The 8,512-nt window shown below is 49.6% G+C and overlaps 1 pseudogene; it reads right to left on the minus strand.

Annotated features, from left to right (window-relative positions):
• Positions 1-844: 844 nt before the first annotated feature.
• LOC135321887 (ragulator complex protein LAMTOR4-like) lies at positions 845-7,800 on the minus strand (annotated as a pseudogene).
• Between the last annotated feature and the right edge of the window lie 712 nt (positions 7,801-8,512).

Below are 8,512 nucleotides of genomic sequence, written 5' to 3' on the forward strand. Positions count from 1 at the left end.
CAGGAGAGTCATGGCACAGGAAGTGCTCCTGTTATCTCTTGCTCTTGTAAAATGATGGCATCCTGTATTTGACCTGTGACTCAGCCTGAGATAGGGGTTTGAACTCGGGTCTACGTCCAGGCACCCTGTTCCCCTCTCTATCAGGTGATCTTGGGGTGGTACGAGATCCTACTTTCCTTATGCTTCTGAGGGTGAATTCCACACTATCATCCTATGAACCTCTGAACCCATTACCTCCCACTTCCCAAGGCTGGGGTTGAGCATCCTTTAGCCAGAACATTAGAGCCCATGCTAGCAGTGTCACATGTGTCTTAACCCGGAGCAGGAGCCTCACCTCCCTTGGAAAATTAGAAATATGCTGGAATAAGGGACAGTGGTCGGATACCTGGATGCTTAAAGGAGAATATTCAGATTACTCTAAAAATGAGATACTTTCATTTACATACATAAAGTGACTTAACTCACTAAGAAAGGAGAATTGACATTTGGGGGACATTTTTTTAGTATGAAAAGTTCACTATCAATGTAGTCAGATCCTTTTAAGAAATTCATTCTTTAGTTCGTTCGTTCTTCCTTCCTCCCTCTTTTCTTTTCTTTCTTTTTCGCTTTTTTTTTTTTTTTTTTTTTTTGCCTAGGGCCATGGGATTCAAATTTGTTAGATGGGAGGGTGGGGAGAGGGAGATGCACTCGCCCTCACTGTCCCTAGCATAGTGCAAAGTCGGCATACCTCTGCCTGTCCAGGTAGGGGTGGGGAACTGGGAGAGCCCACAGCCTCAGTCCTAGAGGCAAGCTGAGAGAGAGGTGGCGGAAGTCTGTGTCTTCCTCATCACAGAGGCTCAGGACCCCCTCCACCTCGGCCCATCCCCTACAGGCAGGCTCAGATGTCAGTGGGCTCCCGGCCTCAGTGCCAACACCCTCTGTCCTGACTTGGTCACCAGCAACGTGTGTTCTCCAAAGATCACCGACAGGAGCATGAAGGGTATGTTCCTGCGGTGCTGCAGAAACCACAGGTGGCGCTGACCTGCTCAGAGATGGTGCTGGCCATCTGCTTGTCATTCTCTAGATCCCCAGGTGTCACCAGCACCGCGCCTTCACTCAGCACCAGGTAACAGAGCTGGTCTAGGATTCGCTCCAGCCCCGGGGTCAGGTTAGAGGCAACGCAGCCTTAGGTGCTGGAGGGTGCTTTCTGCCAGACTTGGCTTCCGGGTCCACTTCAATTTGAAAATTTATTGACGTAAAATTAGAGAGAAGAACCATAGAGCCTGAGGCAGCTCCCAGCCCCCACCTCTGTCAATTACTGATCTGTTCTTTGTAACTCAGAGTCAGGTTTTGGTGTTTTGACAGTTTTGGGGGTTTTTTGTTTGTTCCGTGTTTCTTTTTTGGTTCCACAATGTGAGATCATGTGATACCTGTCTTTCTCTGTCTGACTTATTTCAGTGATCATAAGACCCTCCAAGTCCATCTGTGTTGCTGCAAATGGCAAGATAGCTTTCTTTTTATGTCTGAAAAATATCCCATATATACTCAATCGGATACTGACTGTATCTATGCATCCCCTTTTCACGCATGTGGAATATGTGTATCATGTGTGTATATCACATTTTCTTTATCTGTTCATCTATTGGAAACTTCAGATTACTTCCATGTTTTGGCTGTAGTAAATAATGCTGCATTAAGCAGGGGGATGCAGACAGGTTTTTCTGTCACTGTTTTTGTTTCCTTTGGATAAACACCCAGAGGGGGATTGCTGGATCATACAGTAGTTCTTTCTATTTTAATGTTTTGAGGAACCTGCATACTGTATTCCATAGTGGCTGCGTCAATTTACATTCCCGTAGCGGTGCAGGAAGATTCCCTTTCTACCCTGTCCCGGCTAGCACTTGTTATTTCCTGTCTTTCTGATAACAGCTGTTCCAGTAGGTGTGAGGTGCAATCTCATTGTGGTTTTGATTTGCATTTCCCAGATGATCTGTCACCTTGAAGATCCTTTCATGTGTCTGTTGACTTTCTGTATGTCTTCTTTGAAAAAATGCCTACTCAGATCATCTACCCAGTTTTAATCAGATTGTATATTCTTTTTCTTTATTTTTTCTTTTTCTTTTTTTTTTTTTGCTATTCAGTTATAGAAGATCTTTATATATTTTGGATCTTAACTACTAACCATCTATGCGTTTACAACTATTTTCTCCCATTCCATAGGTTGCCTTTCCATTCTGTTGATGGTTTCCTTTGTTATGCAAAAGCTTTTAGTTTGATGCAGTCCCATTTTTTTCATTTTTGCTTTTGTTGCCTTTGCTTGTGGTATAAAATGTTAAAAATCAGTGTTAAGACCAATATCAAGGAGCTTAGCACCTATGTTTTCTTCTGTAAGTTTTACATCTACATTCAAGTCTTTAATCTACTTTGAGTTAGTTTCCGTGTGTGGTGTAAGCCAGTGGTAAAGCTTCATTCCTTTGCATGTGGCTCTTCTGTTTTCCCGACACCATTTATTGAACAGACTGTATTTTCCCCATTGTATATTCCTGGTCCCTTTTATGTAGATTGATTAATTCGTGGGTTTATTTCTAGGCTCTCTATTCAGTTCCACTGCTCTGTGTGTCTGTTTTTATGCCAGCACCGTATTGTTTTGACTCCTGTAGCTTTGTAATAAAGTTTGAAGTGAGGACGTATGATCCATCCAGCTTCGCTCTTCTTTCTTGATATTGCTTGTTCATTGAGGGCCTTTTTTCTCTTCTATAAAAATTTTTGGATCATTATTCTCTTTCTGTGTTCCCACCCTGTATGTTGCTTGTCCTGAGCCTTCCCAGCCCTCAAGCCCACAGTCTGTTGGGTGAGGCTGGGTCTTGGTGCTAATGATCAAGTCAGGGTGTCAGCCTCCAGGGAAGCTCATTTACATGAACACTCCTGGAATGTCCACCATCAGCTTTTCTGTCTCCAGGGTGAAGCACCGCCACCCCCTAGGTCCCCAGGAGACCTTTCAAAACCAGCAGGCAGGCCTGTTCCAGGTTCCTATGAAATCACTGCCTCTGCCCTTGGACCTGGCACATGCAAGTTTCTGTGTACGTGTCCCAAGAGAATGAAGTCTCTGTTTCCCCCAGTCACGTTGGGCTCCCGGAGGTAAGCACCCCTGGCCTTCAAAACCAGATGTCCTGGGGTCTCCCCCTCCCACCACCAGAGCCCCGGGCTAGGGAGCCTGACGTTGGGCTCAGAGCTCTCCCTTCTGTGGGGGGGTCTCTGTGACTTAAATACTCTTCAGCGTGTGGGTCACCCACCCAGGGGGTACGGGGCCTGATTATATCATGACCACACCTCTCCTACCATCCCCTGTGGTTCTCTCTATATATTTCCAGTTGAAGAAGATCTTCTGTGCTAGGTTCCAGTCTTTCCCAATTGTTGCTTAGCAGTCAGTTGTGGTTTGGTTGTAGCTGTGAGAAGGGGTCAACCCGTGGTCCTACGACTCTGCCATCTTGACCCCCCGATACTCTACTCTATTTTAAGCAGACATGCAGAGCTGTGATGTAGGTCGGGCATAGCCAGTACTTTCCCACCCACCCAGGCTGTGACTTTTTCTCATGGGACCCAGTGCCTGACTCGGGTGCCCAGTCGTCCCTGATACACTGCGCTTCGGAAGAAGCCGGTTTTCTCATAGTTTGAAATAACAAGACAATTGCTTCCACTAGAAGATTCCCCCAAAACATTGACTCTTACAAACTTGGTTTGCATCTATCAGCGATTCTATCAGCTCTGAGCACGCCTGCCATTTTTAATGTGGCCATCAGAGGGCAGTGTGTGGCTGCTTGTGACAATAGCACTGCCCCACATCACAAGGTTTACAAGTTAGTCTTCTTCAGAACATGCTTTACAACCTTGGATAATTTCATTAAGGAACATTTAATTTCCTTTTATTCTTAAATCATTGGGCATCTAATGATAACTCTTTGCAAAAAACAATGAAACGTAATGCACTGAGGGGGGATGGTCCTCCTTACACATGCAGGCACATAAAATTATGAATGTCTAAATGAAGGTGGACCCTTGCCTAACATAATATTTAAAAACTCATCCAAAATGGATCAAACACCTAAATATAAGAGCCAAAACTATAAAGTTGATGGAACACTTAGGAGCAGATCATGGCTTTGGTTTGGGCATCAGTTTCTTAAAGGTAATATCCAGTCCACCAAAGGAAAAACAGATGTATCAGGTAAAGCGTCACCAGCATGACTGCTTTCCATTTGGCTCTTAATGCGCTTCAGGCCCGGGGTAAGAATGACAAAGCATTTCTCAAGTAACGCTGCCAAACCCATTAAGCAGAGCCAGTTAGTTTCTCCATTGTACAGATGGGGTCACTGAGGCTCAAAGCTTTAACGGGATCAGTCAGCTAAGAAGAGATGACTCAGACTAGACTGCAGTCTCTCTGTCTTCACACTCTGTTCTCCTTCCACACTGCTCCTCCCTGGAACTCAGGGGTCCTGGATTCTTCCAGAGATACATCCTGAGACCTGGAGACCTCACTGACTTCAGGGGCAAGGCCACCAGCCTATGACTGGGGTTAGGCTCGCTGGCCAGGAATGGCCAGCCCTGGCCACTGTGGGCTCTCCCAGTACCAGCATCAGCCTGTATCTTCCTAGGAGGAGGTTTCTCTGTGGGCGCCAAGAGCAAAGGGTCACGTATCCTCAGAGCTCAGCGGTCCCCCCGTAGCATCTGGTTGCAGCCTGCATGGCAGGTGGGCCCTGCGGGGTCTGCTGCACACTGGGTTGAAATCCTTCCTCTGCCTCTCTGCGGGGCAGAAAAGACGGCAGTTTCTTTAAGCTGCGTTAACTCAGCAGCCAAATAGGAAAGTATTTCCACTTTCTTCCTGCAGTTGTTGTGAGATTCAGTGAGATGACTCCTGTCCAGAGGAGAGACCCAGGCAGGGACTCAGTACTCCTCAGGCGCGCCTGCTGGTGCAGCCGCGCTGCGAGCCCGCTGCTGCCGCGGGCGCCCTGCCTCCGCCCACTCTGCTCCCCCTGCCGCCCGCCCAGCCCCCTCAGGCTCCAATGGTTCTCCAGAAAGCCTTCGTTCACACTCCCATTTGAGTGGGGCGCCCCTTGGCTGGCCGTGGGAAGCAGCAGTGGGGCTCACACCGTCAGGCCCAGGGTGTCTCTGGCACTGGACGTGACCGGCTGCTCAAGACCGCATGCCTGCGATGTGGACATCGTGAGTGTTGAGCGCTGACCCTGGAGCGCCCTGAACAGTGTTGTCTGCTCCCTGGGCCGTACGTCAGGGTGTCCAGTAAGGGGCTCCGTCTTCCAAGGCAGCCACAGTGAGCTGCCCTGAGCTCCCTGGGACCTGCCCTCCAGCCTCACCTGTGCCCTCACCGGGAGACAGCATCTCAGGTTTCCACAGCTACCAGCTGCTTTTAGGTGCTCGATACTGAAAGTCAGCTTCTGGAGAAGAATTTAGTTTTTAATGGAAAAATTATTGGGAAGCACCTGGGCCACTTGTTATAAACCAGCCCAGAGCCTGTGCCCCTAACCATCATGGCCCCGCCCCGCCCATGGTAGCCCTTTCCCTTGGTCCCCACTGCTCTCCACTCTGGCCTGCTCCCTGTTCAGTCAGAGGCTTCTGTCTCTTTCCCCAGGGAAAGCCCTGGGCGTCCTCCCTGTGCAAATCTATGTTCTCTGCATGGGAGTCCATCCCTTTGCAGAGGAGAGAGAGCAGGCTGACCTCCAGCCTCAGATGAAGTGCACTCCCTCTGACCTTCCTTTGAGGGAGGTGAGGGTTCCCCTGTTCTCCTCACCTGGGGTCTTGGGCAGGAATCAGAGCCCCCTCCCATGCAGAAGCTGAATGTGAGGGGTAGCAGGGCTGGAGGCTGGCACAGGGGCAGAGCCAGGGAACACTGCTGGAGGGGCCTGAGGGGTGGCTAGGGCTGTGCCCACCTCAAAGCCCCCAGCCTGAGGCTCTGACCTTCCCACAGCTTCCATGAGCCCCTGCTGTGCTTTCCTAAGGCCTCTCCTGCTCACAGAGCTAAGGTGGTTCTTGCTGCTGCAACTCAGCTTCATCTGGTCTGAACACATTCAAGGCCATGGCTGTAACTCACTGACTTGCCCTTAGAGGTGCTTTCTTATGAAGCAGGAGCCCTGGCTTTGAGCAGGAAGTAGCGACTCAGCCTGAACCCTCCACTGACCTGGAAGCAAGGCCTGGTGTCTTTGCTCAGAGCTGACTTGTGGAGCTGGAGAGGCCCCGGTGGCTCTTGGGTGGGGCCAGGGCAGGGCCTGGGTGTGTCATGTAAAGGGGCCTGGGTGACATGTGCTCCAGGGAATGGAGCACGGGATGCTGTGGCAGGAAACCTGGGGGGCAGGGACTCGAGTGGCCCTTCCCGGCTCCATACGTCACTCTTAGATGCCCTGATGGCCTCCCACTCCTGACCTGGCCTCCTCCCTGCCTCCAGTGTCAGATCCAGTCTCTCTGGAGGCCCTGCTTCCCAAACAAAGCTCAAGCTTGATAAAGAGACCACAGATATTAGAAACTGCATCAACAGTTAAACACATGTATAACTTGTGTTCCAATACTTCCACTTATAGGCACCAGTCCTAAAAAATAGAGAGATTTATGGATGTAGATGGACCCTTCAGTACAATTATGAGAGTAAACAAGTGCAAATGGCCCAGCTGTGCACAGCTGGGGCTGCAGAGCGAACTGTGGTGTGCGGCCGCTGATAAAGCCTAAGGGAGACGGGACTGACTGCGTGTCCACCTGGGGGGACATCAGGTTACCGAGGAGCACAGCCCAGGAGCCTCCCCACCCATCCCCTCCTGTGCACACACACACACATGCACATACACACACCAACCACTGTACTTTCCAAGGGAAAAGACTGGAGAAAAGGAAACCGCTTGTTAAGGACAATTCTTCTGTTTCAGCATTTTATTTGATTTTATCTTTTTCTAGTTTTACTGATATAGACATACAGGGTTGCATAAATGTAAGGCCTACATCGTCGTGACGAGACTGTATACATTGGGAAGTGACTATTGGAATGACTTTAGTGAATATCTGTCTCTTATGGATACAAGATAAAAGAAAGAGAAAATATGTGTGGGTGGGGAGGGCTGTGTGTGAACACGGTGTATTGTCTGCTCAATTCTGCTGTGAACCTGAAACTGCTCTAAAAGAATAAAGTCTATTTTTAAAAAGAAGTGAATGGATTCATTTGTGATGTAATCTTAAAGGACAAATTATTCAGGCCTATAAACAGATTGAATAGCATATTCAATTAAAAACATGTGTCTTTAAAAACATTACTTAGAGCAAAGGAGACAGACATCAAAGTGTACAGTGTGATTTATTTCATTTTCATCAAGTTCAGCCACCATCCAACTGATGGATGCATGTCGTCAGAGTGTGTGTGTTTCAGCTGAAATGTGACAGAGGTGTGTATTCTGTGTTCATGGATATGGTTCAAACGTATGGTTCTTACATTGACTTTTTGGATACTGTTGAGGGTTAGGAATTTGAAAAATGTGTGAAATCATAAACTTAACATCGATACATTTCACTATATTTTTATTCTATACAGAGATAAACACAAAAAGAAAGAGGTAAGAAAAATCACCATTGGACAGTAAGGGAGAGAATGACACTTTGGCTACAGCCCCTCCCCTCTGACACAGCCCCTCCCCCACACGCTGGTAGCTGACCCATCCGGGATGTCAGTTGCTGGCTGGGTTCCGGGTGGAATGTTGGGGTGTCCCCCGGGGCTTGTTGTGGCTGGGGCTCCAGGGTAACCGGGCAGAGCCCTGGGAGGGTCCGTGCCATGGAGGGGCTGCTGTCCTCCATGGAGCTTGGCTTTGGGCTGATCCTGAGGGAGCTGAGCGCGGTCCTGGTGTCCCTGCTCCCCGATGGCCTGTCTGCTCAGCTCATGCTCCAGAGCCTCCAGTGGGAGACGCTGTTGAGTCTCCCTGTCCTCACCTCGCTGCTGGCTGTCTTATTTGGCTGCAGGCTCACTCACTCTGTTAGAAGTCGCCTGAATCACACACACAAAAAGCAGCTGGCACAAAGACTGGCTGCCCAGATCAAAATGAAGTGCCAGCTCATCGACCGGCTTTACGCGGGTAGACAGGAGTGTGCCGGGGTGGAGACAGCTCTGAAGAACGCCGGGCGAGAGAAGGAGCCAGCAAACATACCCGGCCTCGCTGCCGCTTACAGACACTTGGTGTCCGTCAACCTGAGTTCCAGGAAGGAAGTCAGTTGTGTCATCGAAGAACTGAGGAAAGAGAGATCCCTGCAGTTGATTCAAGCAGAGATGGCGGAGATGCGGAGAGTGCTGGCGTTCCTGGAGGAGGTCACCACAAGCAGCACATCGCAAGGGGCTGTTCCCACCGAGCCGGGAGACCCTGCGCCAAGCCCTGCTGGTCCCTCTCCCAGGAGTGGGCCCTCGTGTTAAAGCCGCGCTGTGCCCTCCCCTCTCACGCAGGCCTCCCAAGCTGCCGGGCTGCGTGCACTCACCCGGTCAGATCTCCTCCTGCGC

Source organism: Camelus dromedarius, chromosome 8 (assembly GCF_036321535.1).
Source record: "Camelus dromedarius isolate mCamDro1 chromosome 8, mCamDro1.pat, whole genome shotgun sequence".
Classification (NCBI taxonomy): Eukaryota; Metazoa; Chordata; class Mammalia; order Artiodactyla; family Camelidae; genus Camelus; species Camelus dromedarius.